Below are 23,392 nucleotides of genomic sequence, written 5' to 3' on the forward strand. Positions count from 1 at the left end.
CGGTTCCTGAAGACACCATTCCCATCGGGTGAATTACTGGGCTGCGTGAAGCTTCTTCCCAGCCTAGGGTCCGCGTACCCCTTCGTGCCCTGGCACCTGCCCGGTTGTAGCACAAGGCAGCCGGCCTGCTCTCTGTAGCAGCACCGTACCTCCTGTCACTACCCCCTGTGACCGGGGTTCCGGCTCCTTCTGGCCAGGCCAACGTCTGGCATCTGGGATGGGTACAGGAGCCCAGCTCCACAGCGTGACCTGTCCTGTGACTGCTACTCAACTACTGACATCTCTGCCCTTCCTCTTCCATCCCTCCATCTGGGTGGCCCTATTCCCCTCAGGCTGCCCAATGGGAGTTTGGTGGGTGTGGTGCAGAGTGTACCTCAGGATTTATGTACACCTGTTGGTAGCAACACCAAATTGGCAGGACCCGTAACCAAGGAGGAGCGGGTACCATGCAGAAGGGCAGATTGCACGGCACCCTTGTGACGACCTGATAGGCCAGGGCGTCACACTCTTCCACCTTCCGTTTGAGGATGCCCCACAGATGCTCAATTATGGTAAAAGTGCTAGACTTAAACTCTAGGTTTTTTTTTTTTAGCAATGCAGTGTTTGGGGTTGTTATGTTGTTTGAATACTGCATTGTGGCCCAGTTGTCAAAGGGTGGGGATCATGCTCTGCTGCAGTATGTCACAGTACGGGTACGGTCACAAGAGCATATAAATCGGACAAGTGCAATGCGAGAAAATCTCGCTTTGCATTCGGTCCAATGTTAGACAGTGCTGCAGCTAAGATCAGCGATTTTTTTCTCAGCCCTAAACGGACTGAGGAAAAAAAATTGCAGCATGCTGCGATTTTCTGCGAGAGCCGTATCACTTGCACCCATTCAAGTGAATGGGTGCGAGAGAAACATCGGACTGCACTCGGATGTTATCCCAGTGCAGTACGATATACGCACAGGCTGACAATGGAGGAAATAGAGAGATTAACCCCTCCCTTTCCTCCGCAGCGTCCGCCCTCAGCTTTGCAGCTGTGTCCCGATAACAAGATCAGGTCACAGTCGCATGACACTCGGCTCACGCTCGCAGCAGAGCCTGAGCTGAGGGTCATTAGCATATTGCATCCGTTGCTCTCGCACCTGATGACATACGCTAATGTGTCTGCAGCCTACATGTTAGTATTCATGGTTCCTTCAATGAACTGTAGCTCCCCACAGCCAGCAGCACTCATGCAGCCCCAATCCATGACACTCCCACCACCATGCTTGACTGTAGGCAAGACACACTCGTCTTTGTACTCCTCAACTGGTTGCCGCCACACACGCTTGACACCATCTGAACTAAATGAGTTTATTTTTTTTCTCATCAGACCACAGGACATGGTTCCAGTAATCCATGTCCTTAGTCTGCTTGTCCACAGCAAGCTGTTTGTGGGCTTTCTTGTACATCATCTTTAGAAGTGGCTTCCTTCTGAGACGGCAGCAACACAGTCCGATTTGATTCAGTATGTAGCCTATGGTTTGAGCACTGACAGGCAGACCCCACCCACTCCTTTAACCTCTACAACAATGCCAGTAGCCCTCTTTCATATCCTCCTGCTGATATAACACTGATTGTATTAAAACAGCAAAACACAGCCTAGTAAGTGATACATCACTGGAATCAGGGTCTCTCACGTTACATTTATAGAGCTTTCATATTACATAGCAAAAATCTAGTGGCAGATTTTTTTTAAGGATATATCTAGCAATAAAATGTGTCATTATGTATGGAATAAATGTTTTTGTTGTTTTCCTTGTTAAACGAGATTAAGGTTATAAATATTACGGTAGTGATTTATAGTGTTAATCTGAATAATGTTAGTTTTGAAATATTATTCCATTTATTCCTGTGTTCAAGAGGTTTATCATTCTTAGAGCTAGGCAATCAACTCTTTTCTAAGGTGTAGGTAAGGTTTAAATTATTCGTCCATTTTAGTATAGGGGGGAATCTCCTTGGTTTTCCAATATCATGCAATGCTGATAAAATGGTGGAGCTTTTATTTATGAGTTGATGCCGAGTATCTAAATTGAGTGAGGTTAGACTATGGCTGAGGAGTACTGCCTATGTTTTGATGACATCTTCAGTATTTAAAAGAGGAGTTTCAATTTTGTGCAAAATATCTTCTACGCACTGTATCCACGGTTCAAACTTTTAGGCAGGTGTGGAAATGATGCTGCGATGTAGGAATGCTTTCAAAAATATAAATGTTAATAGTAGAGATAGGCAAATCTATTCAAAGTGGAAATGAATATTTTTTTTTTACAAAATTCTGTATTCTCTAGAATAGATATTGCTGTAATTCACTCCAGATAAATCCAGCAAAATGACGACCAGCTGGCTTCCATTTTGCTAAACCATAAAAGGACCAGCAAGAAGTATTAAAAAAATAGTAATAATTAAATTTGCCTTCTCTGCTGCTTTCTGCCCCCCATGCAATTCTGCGTACCTCTTCTCATCACAACCACATGATGAAACCCTGGGTCTCTTCATGCTAGGTGAGGACTTCCAGCCACAACCAGGCACGGGACGTCCCTGTACAAGTGCTTGATAAGGTCATGATCTCGCAACGTCAAGACCTTATTGTGGTAAAAAGAGGCACCAAAGACTGTACAGGTGGCAACGAGTAGTTGGGGTGGAGGAGATGGGAGTACTAGATTTTGTTGTTTTTAACAAAATTGCACTACACTACCCCAGTCTTGCTGAAATAGAAGGTGCCAAATTCATTGAGTCGCATGCCACTTCATGAATTTGTCGCCTCTTCTAAGTGGCATGGGCCACCATGCACTGCACCAGAAATGCTACTCCAGTCAGTGGTGAGCATCTATAGAGTATACACGTATCGTATATGTTCTGAATAACATTGATGTTGAACTGCTGTTATCATTTTATGATTATCATGGTGATATTATCACTACCGCTTATGTGGTAATATTTTGTTAGCAGTATCCTATTAGATTGCAATATTGATGCTAATATCGGTCCTGGTACAATCTTCTTGGTTAAAAGATCGTGTGTTATTCCAGTGTAAATTGTTGGCAAACAGAGCAGCTTGCTAGACCTCTTTAATGATCAGTATGATGGCATTATGCTGTTACTATTTGAACGTATAGTGAAGTCATGACAAAGTGGTGTTATTTATTCTTATATAGCAGTATTATTGGTTATATTCGTCTTGTAGTAAATCTTGATCAAAGTACCGTAATATTTGTAATAGAGTGCTCTATCTGGAGAACGGGGGTGGGGCAGCATGGGCCTGTGTGCTTTCAAAGTGACAGGCCTGAATTTCAGTCACAGCCTGGCACTGACTATGGGACAAGCTGTCTTGTACCTCCTAGTCAACTGCTTTGTGTAACTACGCCAACCACAGATTAGCAGATGTCTGCCAATGTACAGTGTACACAGAAAGCTGCCAATCACTGGTTTGGGCAGGATTATACAAGGCTCAGCATTCTGAGCACTGCTAGATCAGCAGCAGAAAAAACAGTGATTGTGTAGGGGGTGGAACCCCTATTAAGGACTTTGTTTTACTGTGGCTTTAAGAGACATGACTTTAAGAGATGGGTTTCCCTGTGCAGTTCAATGGAATGGCCCGCATCTCGCCTTCTGTTTTGATGTTGTTTAGCATGAGCCGAGAAAAGTGCGGGAAGAAGAAGGCAGTGCAAGACAGGGAAAGAGTTCCGGGAGGGCCAGAGAGAAACATGCCTGAGGGAGTTGGCAACCGACCCTGTTAGAAGATGTCACCTGGATGAGCCCAGCTGCCCAGGGAACAGTGGGAACAAAAGTCCTTCATCGTCTTCCCCAAATGACATCACTTGAGGATGACTAATCGTCGAGCCTGAAAGCGGACCGGTCTGCAGGAGTTAGTGGACCTCTGCAGAACCGTAGGACCGGGGTCGGGCGGTGGCCCGCCAGTACCGAACTGGGGAGTAGAGTGAAGCTAAGCACACAGGCAGGGCCATCGGACCCCGACTAGGCTTGGAGCCGCCGACAACGGTCAAATCCGAGTGTGACCGGAACCCCAGGGGTTTCCTAACAACAAAGACTCGACAGAAGGCAACAGTCCACACCGTGAGGATAAACAGCCACCGCCATAGGCTAGAGATCTAAGGGCCAGCGCCTGCGGGCAAAATGGGCTCCTTCGGTCCTGGGGAGCGTACTACCGGTGGGCAACCACAGGAGTCAGAACATTCTAACAAGGTGCAGGGAAAGACAGCCACCATCAGCCGTCCGGGGAGAGCACAAACACTGCAGCCGGCTGCGGGACCCATCCATCCAGCCGTTTGGTTTACCAGAGACTCTGTCATTGACTACCTGAGTCAGTACACCAGTGCCATCCGGCACCGCGCCGTGCTGCCCCTGCAACCCTGCATCCCAGCCATCTAGCCTCCCCGTTACACCACCGGGCCCCGGGACCACCAACCCCTACACACGGAGGGGACAACATCCTAGCTGCTCCCTACCATTTCTCCCGGGATCCCCGTCACCAGCAGCGGTAGTGCCCTTTATCACCACGACCGGTGGGTGGTGTCACGAACTATCTCCCTAAACAAACCACCCCCTTTTCACTCGTGGACGAGGAGCGCTGCTCGAGTCCCCGGGTCCGGTCCACCGCTTGAGCCACCGAGTATCAGCAGAAGCCCCAGACCCGAGCGTGGCGAGCGCGTCCCCTCAGGCCGAGACAACTTGGCGTCTGCGAACAGGATAGAACCAGTCTACCTACCGGTGGAAGTGCGCCTTGCAGTCCCCGCCAGTGGCGTCCGGCTGAAAAATTTGAAGTGCCGCCATCTTTGGCGCGAAGATTTCCCGCTCGAGCGTCTTCCCCGAGCAGGGAATGCGCGAAAGTGAAGCCACGCCCCAAAAGAGGAAGTGTTAGAAAGAACCAAGGGGGGACGGGAAAAAGATGTCTGTGCCATTGGAGGAGTGGCGGTCGCAGCCGCAGCGGCGCCCGCAGATGGAAATAGGGTAGCCCGTGCTCCGGCCACAAAAGCGGGGGAAGCCGCGGGTCCAGCGGTCGCCCAGGTAATGCTGTTCTCCCTGCCCTATGTGCCTGGTGCTACCTGGCTGCCGCAGTAAGATGGGAAGCCTGATGCTTTGCAGGTGTTCCGGAAAAAGATTAGCCCGGTCCTCGATTTATATCCCTTGACTGACAGGCAACGGGCAGCGGTAGTGCTAGGGCAGCTAACCGGCGCGGCTGAGCAAGAGACGGAGACCTGGACCAACGCGGACTGGGTCTCAGTGACTACCATTTTTGAGAAACTCCAAATAGCTTTTGAGACCCGCACGGAAGCAGAATTGCGGATGCAGTTTTATCAGTGTCGACAGCAGCCTGCGGATAATATAAGAGACTATGCCCTGCCCCTGCAAACAGCTAAAGCGGGTGGACACTATTAACGATGCGGACAGCAATAAGATGCTAGTGGAACAATTCTTGCAAGGGCTGGGTCTGCGGAAGACCACAAGCAGCTACGGCTGTGGGCCCTGGAACACCCCAATCTGGACTTTGTAGTATTGAAGGAGCGGGCCATCAAGGCCCTGCAGGCCCCAACGCCAGACGCTCCTGAGGCGGCCCCATGGCCGGCAGAAACTGCTCCCAACATGGTGGCACCTCCTCTCCCGGCTCTCCCGGCCCCTGCAGCGCCCGTCGGGATGATGGAGGAGCTAGTTGCCCAGGTCCGCCGCATAGATGGAGACCTAGCCAAGATCCTCGCCGCACTCCAGCTTCCGACGAGAGTCAAGCCCCCAGGGAGGATCCAGCTCGCCGACAGCCTGGAGGACGTCCACTGGATGCAGCGGAGAAGGACCAATGACTCGCGGTATGGGCCTCCTATTTGTTACAGGTGCAGCAAGCCTGGCCACTACTCTAGGCGATGCCCGTTAAACGAGCAACCCCTTGGGCCAAGGGCCAATCCTCAGGAGTAGACACCAATGGCCCCCCCGACTGGCGAGACCAGTACGTTGGAGCTCACCCCATCAGCCCTCTGGCAGTGGACAGCATCCCGCTCATGGCCCTATTGGACACAGGATCACAGGTAACCACTATACCATATACACTGTACCAGCAGTATTGGGGTACTGACGAACTTGCCCCCTCTGATGTTAGCCTGACCCTTGTCGCCGCCAATGGACTCCCTCTAACCCAAGTGGGATACAAACAAGTGACCCTGACCGTGGGACGTGCGGAGTTACCCCTTCAGCCCCCAGCCTGTTTTCACCTTAAAGACCCGGCCATTTTTTGCAATTTTGACCAGTGTCACTTTGACAGGTTATAACTCTGGAACACTTCAACGGATTCTGGCGATTCTGACATTGTTTTTTCATGACATATTGTACTTCATGTCAGTGGTAAATTTAGGCCGATATGTTTTGCGTTTATTTGTGAAAATTTCGGAAATTTGGCGAAAAATTTGAAAATTTTGCAATTTTCAAAATTTGAAATTTTATGCCCATAAATCTGAGAGATATGTCACACAAAATAGTTACTAAATAACATTTCCCACTTGTCTGCTTTACACCAGCGCAATTTTTGAAAAAAAAAATTCTGTTAGGAAGTTAGAAGGGTTCAAAGTTCATCAGCATTTTCTCATTTTTCCAACAAAATTTTCAAAAAAATTTTTTTAGGTACCACATCACATTTGGAGTGATTTGAGAAACCTAGGAGACAGAAAATACCCAAAAGTGACCCAATTCTAAAATCTGCACCCCTCACTCTGCTCAAAACCACATCCAAGAAGTTTATTAACCCTTTAGGAGCTTCACAGCAACCAAAGCAATTTAGAAGAAAAAATGAAAATTTTACTTTTTTAACACAAAAATGTTACTTTAGCCATAAAAATTAGTATTTTCACAAGGGTATCAGGAAAAATGCATCATAAAATGTATCGTGCAGGACTCGGAAGGCAAGGAGCAAAATTAGCTGCACTCATTAGCGGACGCCATGTCGGGTTTGAAGACTCCCTGAGGTGCCTAAACAATGGAGCTTCCCCATAAGTAACCCCATTTTGGAAACTAGAGCCCTCAAATAATTTTTCTAGATGTTTGATGTGCACTTTGAACCCCTGGGGGCTTCACAGAAGTTTATAACGTTGAGCCGTGAAAAGAAAAACATTTTTTTTTACCACAAAACTGTTGCTTCAACCAGGTAGCTTTTTTTTTTATCACAAGGGTATCTGGAAAAAATGCACCATAAAGTTTATTGTGCATTTTCTCCTGAGTACGCAGATACCCCATATGTGGTGGAAATCAAATGTTTGGGCACACGGCAGGACTCGGAAGGCAAGGAGCGCCATTTGAATTTTTGAGTACAAAATTAGCTGCACTCATTAGCGGACACCATGTCGGGTTTGAAGACTCCCTGAGGTGCCTAAAAATGGAGCTCCCCCATAAGTGACCCCATTTTGGAAACTAGAGCCCTCAAATAATTTTTCTAGATGTTTGATGTGCACTTTGAACCCCTGGGGGCTTCACAGAAGTTTATAACGTTGAGCCGTGAAAAGATTTTTTTTTTTTTACCACAAAACTGTTGCTTCAACCAGGTAGCTTTTTTTTATCACAAGGGTATCAGAAAAAAATGCACCATAAAATGTATTGTGCATTTTCTCCTGAGTACGTAGATACCCCATATGTGGTGGAAATCAAATGTTTGGGCACACAGCAGGACTCGGAAGGCAAGGAGCGCCATTTCACAGCAAAATTGGTTGGAATTATTAGCGGACGCCATGTTGCGTTTGGAGACCCCCCTGAGGTGCCTAAACAATGGAGCTTCCCCACAATTGACCCCATTTTGGAAACTGGAGCCCTCAAATAATTTTTCTAGATGTTTGATGTGCACTTTGAACCCCTGGGGGCTTCACAGAAGTTTATAACGTTGAGCCGTGAAAAGAAAAAAAATTTTTTTTACCACAAAACTGTTGCTTCAACCAGGTAGCTTTTTTTTATCACAAGGGTATCAGGAAAAAATGCACCATAAAATGTATTGTGCATTTTCTCCTGAGTACGCAGATACCTCATATGTGGTGGAAATCAAATGTTTGGGCACACGGCAGGACTCGGAAGGCAAGGAGCACCATTTAACAGCAAAATTGGTTGGAATTATTAGTGGACGCCATGTTGCATTTGGAGACCCCCCTGAAGTGCCTAAACAATGGAGCTCCCCCACAATTGACCCCATTTTGGAAACTAGACCCCTCATGGAATTTATCTAGCTGTTTAGTGAGCACTTTGAACCCCTGGAAGCTTCACAAACGTTTGTAATGTTCAGCCATGAAAATATTTTATTCTTTTTTTTACCACAAAATTGTTTTTTCAAACAGGTAGCTTTTTTTTCACAAGGGTATCAGGAAAAAATGCACCATAAAATGTATTGTGCAATATCTCTTGAGTACACAGGTACCTCATATGTGGTGGAAATCAATTGTTTGGGCATACGGCGGGGCTCAGAAGAGAAGGAGCTCCATTTCAGAGTAAAATTGATTGGAATTATTAGCAGACGCCATGTTGCATTTGGAGACCCCCTGAGGTGCCTAAACAATGGAGCTCCCCCACATGTGATCCCATTTTGGAAACTAGACCCCCCCCATACAAAAAAATTAGTTTGGCGAAATAAAAAATACAGACATCAGTAAAAAAAAAAAAATGAATAAAAAAAAAAATATGAGCGCCTGCCACTAAGACCAGTGCCAAACGTGAGAGCAATGCACGAGTCTCGCATCGCATCATCCACTCCAGTCTGGAAGCGAGCAACAACGCTGGATAATGCGATACGAGAGGGCGGGGCGGCAGATGAGAAGGGGCGCAGCGGATGGAAGATGGGAAAGGGCGCAGCGGATGGAGGAGCGGCAGAGGATGGGAAAGGGCGCAGCGGATGGATGATGGGAAATGGCGCAGCGGATGGAGGAGCGGCGGAGGATGGGGGGAGGGAGGTGAGATGGGGATACCTACCTTACAGGATGGATCTAGGCAGCAGGATCACAGCAGACAGAAAAGGCAGCAGATGAAGGAGGCAACAGATTGTGGAGTGTGAGAGGGGGCAGTAGATGAAGAGGATGGGAGAGAGCAGGCAGCAGATTGGGGAGGGGGGCAGAGTCTGATGGGAGAGAGAGATGGTACATGGAGGAGGGGGGGCCCCCAGAACATGGAGGGGGGAGGGTGGCTTGCAGCATTTGTGGGGGGAGGGTGGCTTGCAGCACATGTGGGGGGAGGGTGGCTTGCAGCACATGAAGGGGGAGGGGGCGTAGTGGCGATGGAGAAGGGGCAGCCGATGAATGAGGCGGCGGTGGCCGATCGGGAACAGTGGGGGCCGATTCGGGGGCAGCAGCGGCTGAGAAAGGTGGGTGCGACGGCGGCAGGGACAGTGGCGAGCGTGGCGGCGGGGACAGTGGCGAACGTGGCGGCGGGGACAGTGGCGGGCGGGGCGATCGGGGACAGCGGTGGATCGGGAGCAGCGGCAGGGTGATCGGAGACAGCGGCGGGGCTGGCGGTGGTGATCGGAGCAGCGGTGGGGATGGCGGTGGCGGGCGGGGCGATCGGAGACAGCGGCGGGGCTGGGGCTGGCGGGCGAGGTGATCGGAGACAGCGGCGGGGCTGGCGCTGGCGGGCGGGGCGATCGGAGACAGCGGCGGGGCTGGCGGTGGCGGGAGGGGCAATCGGAGACAGCAGCGGGGCTGGCGGGTGGCGGGCGGGGCGATCGGAGACAGCGGCGGGGCTGGCGGTGGCGATCGGAGCCGCGGCAGGGCTGGCGGTGGCAGGGGAGGCGATCAGAGACAGCGGCGGGGCTGGCGCTGGCGGGGCGATCGGAGACAGCGGCGGGGCTGGCGGTGGCGGGTGGGGCGATCGGAGACAGCGGCGGGGCTGGCGGGGCGATCGGAGACAGCGGCAGGGCTGGCGGTGGCGGGCGGAGGGATAGGAGACAGCGGCGGGGCTGGCAGGGCGATCGGGGACAGGGGCGGGCGGCGGGGGCAGCAACTTACCGATGGGCACCCGCAGAGACCGCTCTCCTCGGCTTTCAGGGACGGGGACAGGTCACCAGCACCAGATCCACAGTGATTGGAGAGATCGGTCACAAGACCCGTCTCTCCAATCAGAGCTGGGGATGGGTGAAGCACCGATCACCCAGCTCCAGCCAATGGCCAGTGCTACAGCAGCACTGATCAGGGCTGGATTTCAATGTTCCAGCCATTTTCAATGGCTGGATCATTACAGTGACTGTAATTGGCTGAGCGGCGTTCGTCAGCCAATCACAGCCTCTGTAGGTTCGGAGAGGAGGCACCACCCCTCCTGAGGTCAGTCAGAGGTCCCCTCCTTCCTGAATATACTGTTTAATTAAACAAATTGGACTCCCCGGGGCTCCAGGACCGCGATTTCGCCATGAAGTACTGGGTACGTCATGGGTCGTTTAGCACCATGTCACCATGACGTACCCAGTACGTCAAGGGTCGTTAAGTGGTTAAAGCACCAAGGAATGATTGTGGTGATGAATGAATCCAGTGACCATAACCCAAAAGTAATTCTAGGGACCAATGTGATGGAGCATTGTATGAGTGAGGTGCTGAGTTTGTTGCAACAGTTGGCCGCCACAGTAGGAAGAGGCAGACAGAGGGCTGTGCAGCGTGAGATCCGGGCCCTCCTATATCGGCAACAAGTGAATTCGACGGGTGGAGAGATTGGTGGAGTAAGGGTGATGGATGTGGCCCCCTTGGTAGTGCCACCCAGAAGCGAGATGATGATTTGGTGCAGGGCAGCAGTAGGCCCCCAGGGGCGCGACTACCGGTGATGGTGGAACCAACGCCTTCTGAACACTGGCCCACGGTGATGGCGGCCAGAGGGGTGGTTGACGTCAAAAAGGGGAGAGTGCCTGTGAGAGTGCTGAATTGTGGAGAGGAGGAAGTTAGGCTTCCCCGTTACGCTACCCTTGCCAAGTTGCTTACCCTAGACCCTCACACCATTCACGAAGCCGCCCCTCCTACCTCAGCACCCCCTGCCAGTAACCATATACCCCCCGAACAGTTAGAGAAGTGGTGCCAGGAACTACATATAGGCACTGAAGCTACACCCACGCATCACAAAGAGGGGGTATACAGGGTAGTACAGGAGTATGAACAGGTTTTCAGCAAGCACCCATTAGATTTCGGGAGGATTAAAGGGGTTCAACACCATATCCCTACAGGCATACATCCACCCATCAAAGAAAGGAATAGGTCCATCCTGCCAGCACATTATCAATGCGCCAAAGACATGTTGAGGAACATGAAGGAGGCAGGGGGCATTTGCGATAGTTGTAGTCCCTGGGCAGCCCCACTGGTGCTGGTGAAGAAGAAGGACGGCACCATGAGAATGTGTGTGGATTACCGGAAGATCAACCAGATAACGCATAAAGATGCCTCCCCTCTCCCCCGTAACTAAGAGTCATTAGCTGCGCTGAGAACCGCTAACTTCTTCTCTACCCTTGACCTTACCAGCGGATACTGGAAAGTGGCGGTCGCACCAGAGGACCGCGGGAAGACTGCATTCACCACTCCCATGGGACTCTGCGAGTTCAACAGCATGCCGTTTGGGCTGTGCAATGCCCCTGGAACCTTCCAACGGCTCATGGAGTGTTGCCTGGGGCATCTCAATTTTGAAACTGTCCTGCTGTATCTAGATGATGTGATCGTATACTCCCAGACGTATGAGGCCCACCTGGAGCACCTGGCGAAGTGTTGACGTCCCCAAGCCAAGTATAGGATGAAGCTGAAGCCCTCCAAGTGCCACCTACTGAAGCCCAGGGTACAGTACCTCGGACACGTGGTGAGCGCAGAAGGTGTCGCCCTAGATCCCGAGAAGATCACTGCTATCCAGGACTGGCCGAGACCGACCACAGTGAGAGAGGTGAGACAGTTCCTGGGCCTGGTGGGCTATTATCGCCGCTTCATCAAGGGGTATACAAAGATGGCTGCACCTATGCAGGACCTCCTCGTGGGAAAGGACAAGGGTGGCAGGGCCCCTGGGCCCCCGTTGGTGTGGGAGGAGAAGCATGAAGAGTCCTTTCACCAGCTAAAGACGGCCTTGACAGGAGAAGAAGTCCTGGCGTACCCCGACTACAGCCTCCCGTTCATCCTCTACACCGACACCAGCAATGTGGGCTTGGGAGCAGTTCTGTCCCAGGTCCAGGATGGGAGGGAAAAGGTGATCGCCTATGACAGCAGAAAACTCCGGCCCACGGAAAGGAACCCCGAAAATTACAGCTCCTTCAAGCTTGAGCTCCTGCCCCTGGTGTGGGCAATCACCGAGAGGTTCCGACATTACCTCGCAGCGGCAAAATTCACTGCCTACACGGACAATAATCCGTTGACCCATCTGGACACGGCCAAACTGGGCGCTCTGGAATAGCGGTGGGTGGCCAGGCTGTCTAATTATGACTTAACTATCAAATACAGAGCCGGCCGCAAGAACACCAACGCAGACGCGTTATCCTGGATGCCCCACCTGCCGGATGGGGGGTCGGAAGACGATGACCTCGAAGAAATTGAGTTGCCTGCGTTCCATCGGCCACCGGTCGAAAAACTATATGTCAAACAACAACAGGCGAACCTGAACCCACTACCCAGTCAGGGATGGCAAGAAGCCCAAGACCAAGCGCCTGCCGTCCAGCTGGTCAAGACCATGATTGAGCAGGGCTCCTCCGGAATGGATCCTGCAGCTCCCTCTGAGGCCCAGCGGCTGTGGAAAGAACGAGCCCGGCTGTACCTGCACAAAGGGAAGCTGTATCGAGGGCTGATCAACCCGAAGACTCAAGAGAAGGTTTGTCAGCTGGTGGTCCCTTAGGCCAGCGTGCCCAAAGTCCTACGGGCATATCACGATGGCGCCGGGCATTTCGGCTGGAAAAAGCTGGAGATGTTGCTGAGAGAGCAGTTCTATTGGAGTGGGATGCGAGAATCTGTGGAGGCCTGGTGCCGAGAGTGCGGCCCCTGTGCGCTGAGAAGGAAGGATGAAGTTAGCCAAAGAGCCCCTCTACAGCCGATCATCACCCATCAACCGCTGGAGTTGGTTGCCTTGGACCACTTCAATCTCACACCCAGTCGGAATGGATATACCTATGCCTTGACCATCGTGGACCACTACTCCAGATTCATGGTGGTTGTTCCAGTCAAAGATTTGACCGGCCGTACCACAGCTAGGGCATTCCAGGCCTACTTCTGTCGACCGCACGGATACCCGGAGAGGTTGCTTACGGACCAGGGTTCAGCCTTTGAAGCAGAGGTGTTTCAAGCGTTCTGCCAATTCTACGGTTGTAAGAAGATCAGGACCACTCCATACCATGCCAAGACTAATGGGATGTGTGAGAAGATGAACCACCTGGTCCTGGATCTCCTCAAGGTGATACCGTTGGAAGAGCGGAACCTGTGGCCAGAAAAGCTGCCTGACCTGGTAGACATGTACAATAACATCCCCTGTAGTTCTACCAAATGCACCCCGGCGTATCTGATGAGAGCCCGACCGGGCCGGCTGCCGGTGGACCTAGAAATGGACTTGGAGGCTCCAGAGGCCCTTCCTTCGACTGCCGGCTGGGATACCCGGCGGCTAATCCAATACCGACGGGTCCAGGAGTATGTGGAGAAGAATCTCAGTCAGAGCCGAGAGAAACAAGCACAACGCTTCAACAAACGAGCGTCAGCTGTCCCCTTTGAGCCGGGGATGTAGTGCTGAAACGGAAGAGAAGGACACATAAGTTTGGTGACCAGTGGGAAAAGACCCCGTATGTCATACAGCCCACTGAATGGGAGAATGAGAAGGCTTATCTAATCAGTCGCGACCAGGGGAGGACCGCCACTACAGTTTCCAGGGACCACCTGAAGAAATGCCCTCACCCTTTGAGAGTGACAAATGAGGTTCCGGTTCCCACGCCGAGCGGTGGAAAAGGAGAAGGAGGTGATCCACACAGTGATGGGTGATTTTCCAGCAGACTGGCCTATGCAAAACGGTGCGGTGATTGTTCCGGTGATAATGTTCCCACAACACGTGGAAGAAATGGAGACGGAAACGCCCGCCAGTGAGCCACTCGAACAAGCACCCAAGGATGCACCTATACCCCCTCCCCTTGGGTTTCCACTTGTCATATCTGACAGACGGGAAGAGGAAACGGTCGTCTCCTCTATCCCCTTGCCCGCTACTAGCGACATTGTCCTCCGAAGGTCCACACGCCCCAACCTAGGTAGGCCCCCGCTTAGGTATAGGGAAACTACCATCTAGGGGTGCAGTATGTTGATTGTGTAAATAGCTGAATGAATGAACACCAATCACCTGAGTTTATTACCTGATTATCAACCAGTTGATTATGCCGGCCATTGCCAACAAGTTGTCCCCGTAGGGACTCTATATGTTTTCACCGCCCACATGAGGAACTACTCATGAACATGGCCGAGAACTTGCAGGCCAACCACGAACTTGTGGTTTTGTAAATAGTTTGTGGGCCGTTTTCTGTGCCGCCTCCAGAGAGGCAGATTGGAGGAAGGGCCCGCAGCGGAGTAGGCTAGGGTCCGGCCACCACCAGGACCGGTGGCCATCCTCTGGGGGTCAGGGATCCCCCTGGACGTGGAGTCCCCTGAAGTGACAGCCGGGTGCGAGATACTGTACCCGTTCCCGCTTGGGTGACCTGGAACAGAGTTCCTGCTTCCGGACTGGGAAAGAGGGGTGCTGCCCGTTTCTTAGGGGCAGCATCAGGGTTTAGGTTACTTGGGTGGGGAAGCGGATGAACATGAAACCATCCGTCATTATTAAAAATATTTTTATATGTTTGAAACGTTAAAGTGCCATGCCTCCCTTAAGGGAAGAACTACAAATAGGCTTGTGTTAAATGTTTTACATGTTAAATTATCTTTCACAGAAAAATAAAACCGGTGATGGATGGGCAGCCCGCGGACGGTCTGCATTTCACCAAGGGGGAATGTGACGCCCTGGACTAGCCAGGTAGTCACAGACATAACACCACACACACACCCTCCCCTGGGTAGTCACACCAGTCAAACAAAAACCCTTGTTGCCTGCCTCCAGGGTCTGATGTCCACACCAGGTGGGGCGGAGCCAGGCGGTTGGCCTCACCCACCGAAGAGTTCACAGGCCTGGAGGCGGGAAAAGAGACAGATTTTGTGTAGACAGTGAAAGGAGAGGTCAGAAACTGTCAGTGTCTGGGTAGAGGCCCAGACACAAACAGCAAGGTTGGCAGACGGTGGTGGCCGTCTGCAGGAGTTAGTGGACCTCTGCAGAACCGTAGGACCGGGGTCGGGCGGTGGCCTGCCGGTACCGAACCGGGGAGTGGAGTGAAGCTAAGCACACAGGCAGGGCCATCGGACCCCGACTAGACTTGGAGCCGCCGACAACGGTCAAATCCGAGTGTGACCGGAACCCCAGGGGTTTCCTAACAACAAAGACCCGACAGAAGGCAACAGTCCACACCGTGAGGATATACAGCCACCGCTATAGGCTAGAGATCCAAGGGCCAGCGCCTGTGGGCAAAACGGGCTCCTTCGGTACCTATACGCCGGGGAGCGGACTACCGGTGGGCAACCACAGGAGTCAGAACATTCTAACAAGGTGCAGGGAAAGAGAGCCACCATCAGCCGTCCGGGGAGAGCACAAACACTGCAGCCGGCTGCGGGACCCGTCCATCCAGCCGTTTGGTTTACCAGAGACTCTGTCATTGACTACCTGAGTGAGTACACCAGTGCCATCCGGCACCGCACCGCGCTGCCCCTGCAACCCTGCATCCCAGCCATCTAGCCTCCCCGTTACACCACCAGGCCCCGGGACCACCAGCCCCTACCCACGGAGGGGACAACATCCTAGCTGCTCCCTACCATCGCTCCCGGGATCCCCGTCACCAGCAGCGGTAGTGCCCTTTATCACCACGACCCGTGGGTGGCGTCACGAACTATCTCCCTAAACAAACCACCCCCTTTTCACTCGTGGACGAGGAGCGAGGACCCGCCCGGACCCGAGCGTGGCGAGCGCGTCCCCTCAGGCCGCGACACTTTCACGAGCGACATCGCTGGTAAGGTTGGATTTAGCTGACAATAGGCACCAGATACCACTCTGGGTCAGCTCCTGGTTGTCACGCTCCACCAAGGGGCTGGTAGGCACTAGACATGACGAGAGAAAGGGATGAGCTGCTACTAGTGAGCTGGTCAAATGAACAAACCTGGCATGTATACAGCCCCATAGAATACCATTTGTCAGATCCAATTTTTGCTCGGATTGCACTGGGACCAAAAATATGCTTGAATCCTTAAAGTGTATTAAAAATGCATTGGCCAAGAACTGGCTAATGGAGTCAGGGTATATTTGAATTTCCCTCTAAGGAGGACCGCAGAATCAATATTACCCTAGGCCCCCCTTTCTGACACTGTGCCCATATAATACTGCAGTTGAGTTCCCAAAGAATACCACCATACACTGATTTTCAATAATCGTCAGTTTTTAGTTTTCTCTGGAGACGAGAACCTTGGAGAATTGCACAGTTTACCATCCCCAGAAATATTCCCTACTTCACCCAAATTGCACTTACAGTAAGTCTTTTATTTTCCTAATGTAATTCATACTGAAACAAATACACTTTATCTACAAAAAAATAATATATTAAATTATAGAAAACCTCTTCATTCACATAACATGGGAATGAATGATGTCCTGCTATTTACATTAAAATGGATTGCAGCATATGTGAGGAAGACGGGATATACAGTATGGTAATATAGAGAGATATTGGATATTCATCTACTATATTTTCTCCATTTGATCATTAATCACTGTATCTCTGGAGAGACAAATCTGCTTGGTTAGGTATATTCATAGCAGATATCCGATTTGATAGACATGAAGAATTATTCATCCAAGGAACATTGCTTTCAGAATAAAATAAATGTTATTATCTATGTTTCAGAACTGCATAGGACAGTTCCTCCTTTGTTATATCTAATATCAATGTTCATGGGTTCACCAGAAGAAAAATGAGCTTGGACGGCTACCATTATGGCAATCATAGAAGATTATAGAAGGTTACAGTGTTTTTTATTGAAATATACTGTATTTTTCAATCAATAAATATGCTCCTTTTAGCAATGATCTTTAGAAAAAAATCTTGCTAAAATTCTCGACACAGCAGTTCGATTGATCTTTCTGGAAAAAATTGCAGCAGATTAGACAGAGATTAGACAGAGATTTTAGCATGGAATGCAGTCAGATGTCACCCTGTAATCCACATCTACATTTCAAAGTCTGAACATCTTGAAATCCCATAAAGACGTAGGAGTTGCTCCCCTCCCCTTTCATTGTGTAGTTCTGTCCCCCTTCCTGGGCCACTTCCTGGTAAACATGTTCCCATCCTGATATATATTTCCTACATTCTGGTATATTTGTCCACATCATGGCCCCATCCTGGTTAATGTACCCCATCCCAGCATATTCCCCATCCTGGTAAATGTACCCCATTCCTGGTAAATGTACCCCATCATTGTAAATGTATCATATCCTGGCATGTTCCCCCATGCTGTTAAATGACCCCATCCTGGTAAATGTACCTCATCCAGGCATGTTCCCTTATCCTGGTAAATGTCCCCTTTACTGGTAAATGTACCCCATCCTGATAAATGTCACCCTTCCTGCTAAATGTTCCCCATCCTGGCATTTTTCCTTATCCTGGCATGTTCATGTTCTCCCCATCCTTTCATGTTCCCCCCCATTCTGGTTAATGTACCCCTATACTGGTAACTGTACCCCTTCCTGGCATGTTCCCCTTCCTGCTAAATGTACCCCATCCTGGCATGTTTTCCCCCATCCTTGCATGTTTCCCACATCCTTGCAGTCATGTTTCCCCCCATCCTTGCAGTCATGTTTCCCCCATCCTTGCAGTCATGTTTCCCCCATCCTTGCAATCATGTTTCCCCCATCCTTGCAGCCATGTTTCCCCCATCCTTGCAGCCATGTTTCCCCTATCCTTGCAGCCATGTTTCCCCCATATTTGCATGTTTCTCTCCTTCTTTGCACGTTTCCCCCATCTTTGCACGTTTCTCTCCATCTTTGCACGTTTCCCCCATCCTTGCAGCCATGTTTGCCCCGTGCTCTCCATGTTTGCCCCGTGCTCTACATGTTTTCCCCGTGCTCTGTTTGTTTACCCCATGCTCTGTTTGTTTGCCCCGTGCTCTGTTTGTTTGCCCCGTGCTCTGTTTGTTTGTCCCGTGCTCTGTTTGTTTGCCTCATGCTCTGTTTGTTTGCCCCGTGCTCTTTTTGTTTGCCCCATGCTCGTTTTGTTTGCCCCGTGCTCTGTTTGTTTGCCCCGTGCTCTGTTTGTTTGCCCCTTTTTTTCCCCCCCTTGCTCTGTTTGTATGCCCCGTGCTCTGTATGCCCCGTGCTCTGTTTGCCCCGTGCTCTGTATGCCCTGTTTGCCCCATGCTCGGTTTGTTTGCCCCGTGCTCTGTATGCCCCGTGCTCTCCATGTTTGCCCCGTGCTCTGTATGCCCCGTTCTCTGTATGCCCCGTGCTCTGTATGCCTCATACTCTGTTTGCCCCGTGCTCTGTATGCCCGTGCTCTGTCTGTATGCCTCATGCTTTGTCTGTTTGCCCCGTGCTCTGTATGCCCCGTGCTCTGTTTGCCCCGTGCTCTGTTTGCCCCGTGCTCTGTTTGCCTCGTGCTCTGTTTGCCCCGTGCTCTGTATGCCCCATGCTCTGTATGGCCCGTGCTCCCATGTTTGCCCCGTGCTCCCATGTTTGCCCCGTGCTGGCACTGTCCCCCCACACCTTCGCACAGCCGCACACAGCTTAAAAAAAAAAACCTCGTCTTCTAGCACCCGCTCCACCGCGCGGCCACAAGACGCCGGCACTGCCTACTGAGTGACGTTCCTCCGTCTCCTAGGCAACAGGCCTGCGGCCCAGGAGAGGAGGCGTGTCAGAGGGAGGAGAGATGTCTCCTCTGCTAAACACCACTTTGAACTGCCGGAGCGATCACATTGGCAGTTCAAAGTGGCTCAGTGTGGCGACAGCGCGCGTGCCAGCACAAAGGGCTCTGCGTGCCCAGTCTGGCACGCGTGCCATAGGTTCGCAATCACTGTCCTAGACTCATTCTACATTTTCTAAATTGTCAATTTATGAGTAAAATGCGTCTTCAGTCTATACAGACTTTACAATTACTGAAATAGGATAGTTGGCGCTCATAAAGTTCTCTGGAGACAGGGGGCTCTAGAGGCAAATACATTCTGCTGCAGGCTCTCCTAAAACAACCGTTAGGGCCCATGTAGACATCCATGCAGATCATTATAATTTTGAACCTCAATGCATGGACTGTCCGCAGCCAGTCTCTCAACCGAAGCACGACTGCTTCATATATTTCTAGAATGCTGTCACGCTCAGGTCGGTAGACACACAAGAAACACAATGTCTTTAAAGAGAACCAACCAGCAGGGTTTTCATATATAAAGTAAAGCCAGTGCTATACTGGTGCTAGGATGCTGGATGTATAACAGAGAGAGGTAGAAAAGGGCTTTTGTTCACCGCGCCAATGATAACTGATGAATTTGTCGGATTAATGTAACTTTATTTTGCACAGGTCTACGCGTTTCTGGTGGCTCAGCTTCCTTCTTCAGGATTGACAGGCACAAGAAACATCAAATCTGCCGGGGTAGAGGCAGACAAAACATATATACACACAGTATGATGTCAAAGACCCACCTCCTTCTTGTGCCTGTCGGTCCTGAAGAAGGGAGCTGAGCCTCCAGAAACACGTAGACCTGTGCAAAATAAAGTTACATTTATCCGACAAATTCATCAGTGATCATTGGCGCGGTGAACAAAAGCCCTTTTCTACCTCTCTCTGTTATCAGCCGCCTGGGGTACTGCTGCCGTGATCTGGATTTTATGTGCTTTTACAGGAGTTGTGACATTCACAACTCCATTTGGTGAGTAGGATTGCTCATTGTGTGTACCCTGCATATATTAGGGTAAGACCCTATTGCACTTTTCTTTCCACAGCTTTTTATCTTTAGGATGCTGGATGTAAGCATAGCTTTTGTTCTAAGATTAGATGCTCTAGTTCAGAAATATGTGCAAGTAAAGTTATAGTAATGCACTGCTAATTAATTGACAGGTGCAACAGGGGTGGGAATATGTGGGTCAGGTTTTGCTATCTATTCCCACCCCTGTCTGCCTTCCTGGCCTTAGTAGATGTTAAACTGTATGGGCTGCATTTTAAACACATCCCTATCACATGACAGAAATGTGTGATGGCTATGCAGGCCATTATATTCCACCACCCAAACAGCGTTTGTAATCTGAATTACATATCAGTGTGTCGCCCAGGGTTATGGGGTACTAGGTCCCGGGCAGTGTATAACTGGGGAATGTCACTGTGGTGGCCATTGCCCGGTTCCGTGCCCTGGATGCTTTTTGAAAAGGGGATATTTATAGGGGATTATTGAATAAAGTTTATACGTGACGCCACTTGCGGTTTTACGGCTAGAGGGATGGAGCCGCTGCTGCACAATGTTCACTACTGGGGCTGATGTTAGTGGCAGCCTGGATGGTAGGCCCTCCGCAAGCAGGGCCAGGCCCCAGAGGATAGGTGTTGCAGGTGGGTGTTGAAAGAAGGTAGGCCACAACGGGAGTTTGGAGTAACTGGTTCTTTTTACTCGCTGCAAGCTGGTAACTGGTCACCCGAGGCTGGCTGGTCTTAAGTGCAGTCCCCTTAGCCCCAGTGCTAGTTTAGTAACCTGGTGGCTTCTTTCCCCTGCACCTGTCTTTGTTTAGTGGGTCCCCGTGGCGTAGAGCGGCTTGGGGTCCCCTCCTGGTTGTCTTCTTCAGCAGTCCATATGACGGTAGCGTGAACCCTGTGGGGTTAGAGACTCTGGTCCTGTCCCTGGATCTCCCTTTGCTACTGAGTCCCGATTTTCAAGGTCAGTGAGGTCCTTGATGGTCCCCTCACTGTGCAGATTTTATCAGGTCTGCCTGGAGCTTTTGCCTGACCTAGGATTCTGTACCCCGTTGGTGCGTAGTTCCGGGAGTACTCCACCGTACCTGGCAACTAACCACCTGGGCCCTCAGGTCACTGTTCACTACTGTCACGCTCTCCTCGACTCCCACCATTACTGTGTTTCTTCTCCACTGTCTGACTCTCCACTGTCTGCCCCTCCCACCTGGTTGTCTAGTGGACTGGAGTGGCTCCACCTTTAGGCGGCTATCCATTGGTCCAACCCTAGCCTTGTACCATTCTATGGGGGATAATTGGGGAATAACAGGGAATTTCTGGAGTGTTTATGTGCTGCCCACACGTCAGTAGCAGCTGGGCTGCTCGGGTCCGCATCCGCAGTGGCTCGAGGGGTCTCCGGACCCGGGTGTTGCGCGGACACTCAAATAAAAAGGGGGCGTATATGTACGGTGATTGCTGTGGATACTTTGTGACGCCACCCATGGTGTATGGTAAGATGTAGTATCACCGCTGCCATTGGAGAGCACCCGGGGGCGATGGGATGGCAGCTGGATGTTAACCCCTCCGTGGGTAGGGGTGGATGCCCCAAGGCTCAGTGTCCAGGACACGGGAGAATGTGTAGGCCGGAGGTGCCGGGCCAGACCAGGGAATGTTGGTGTACTCACTGTTGAATAATTGCACCCGAGTCTGTTGGTAAGCCAAGGTGTCAGTGACCGGCTGCCGCGTTCGGGTGTACTCGGTTTTCACACCTGGCTGGTGTACCGATGTCCCTTCAATGACCCATTTGTTTGTGTGTTTACATTTAGTATTCTGTCATTCTATTTCATTTAGTTTTTGAGGGCTTCTTTTATCTTTATTGGTGTTTTGTGTTACACTTGGTTTATAGTTTAGGGTGCAGTTAAGGACACAGAGTTCAGCCACGTTAAGTGGGGGCGCCATTGCGTATCTTTAAGGTGCCAATGTCTGCAGTCAGGCAGGGACCAAACAGGGTCAGGCTTAAGGTACTCCTAGTCTGTATAGGGACTGGTGGTTAACATTTTCCCTAGTTTGTTTGTCCCTATGCAAGTCGAATGACTCAGTTGTAACCCTGTGGGATATTAACTGGAGGGCTTTAAACTGTTTTGAAGGTCACTTGGGCCTCAAAATATATGAGGTTGGAACTGTGGTGACATCATACTGTGTGGGGGCACTCTAGAGACATAATACTATGGTGCTGGTGTAGCGCCCTGGAAAATAAGGTAGTTGAACATGTAGGCCCCCGCATAACACCTATCCCACGAAGGGTTAAATTAGCCGACCTGAAACCCTAGTCACCCCTCTCAGGGAAGGACGGACACACCAGTGGGTGGGACCAGGTGGATAGGGAACGCCCACCTAGTGGTCTGGAGAGCCCAGGGCGGGAAAACGGTCAGTGAAGTGATAGTTGAAGTTTGGAGTGGAGGTGCCAGCTGACAGGTGCCAGGGTCGGAGCCCTGACATCTTGGCTAGGTGGCAGACGGTAGCCAGAGTCTGCAGGAGATGGGAGAACAGCTGCCGGGGATCCGAGGTGGACCGGGACAGGGTTGGAGCCCGCCGATACCGACACTGGAGAACCGACCCAGAAACCGTGTGACAGAGGGGGTACTTGGACCCTGAAACCATGACCGGCACCGACGGCCTAGCTAATTAACCAGTTGAGGGCAGGATTTTAGGTCCTGTCCCAACCTAAGTCCCGAAAAGTAGACAACCACCCACAGAGAGGGATAGTGCCACCCCAAGGGTCAGCGTCAGACGGGCACGGCTCCCAACCAAAGGACCGGGAGCGGACTCCCGTGTTTCACACCGGGAAGTCCTACCTACAACACACTAAGTGCAGAGGAGAGAGACTTTGACTACTAACCCGGGTGTGGGATCAGATACACCCATCTGCGGCAGCCGGCCACCATCACCTTGGTTTACCACAGGACTTGTGTGCTTTATTCGACTGTGAGTAACATCTCTGGCTTGGCAGGGTGCGCCGGCCCCTGCACTCACCATCCTCAACATAGAGACACTGGGCCCCGGGACATCCATCCCTGCCGACGAAGGGGTTAATATCCAGCTGCCAGCCCAACGTCCCCGGGAGCCCCGCAACGGCAGCAGTGGTGCTACATCTCACCACACACTATGGGGGGCTTCACAGACATTCTACAACCAATCTCATATAAATATGTCCCCTTTTCATTCAGAGTGTCCGCGCAACCCCCGGGTCCGGAGAATCCCTCGAGCCATACCATAGATCCGGATCTGAGTGTGACGCCCTGGACTAGTCAGGTCGTCCCAGGTAGTCACACACACAACACCACCCCCTCCCCAATTAGGTGACAGCAGCCAAGCAAGAAACCCTTGTCACCACCCTCCAGGTTTGCTGTCCACACCAGGGGGCGGAACCAGGCGGTTG

The sequence above is a fragment of the Anomaloglossus baeobatrachus genome, chromosome 2, assembly GCF_048569485.1.
Source record: "Anomaloglossus baeobatrachus isolate aAnoBae1 chromosome 2, aAnoBae1.hap1, whole genome shotgun sequence".
Taxonomy (NCBI): Eukaryota; Metazoa; Chordata; class Amphibia; order Anura; family Aromobatidae; genus Anomaloglossus; species Anomaloglossus baeobatrachus.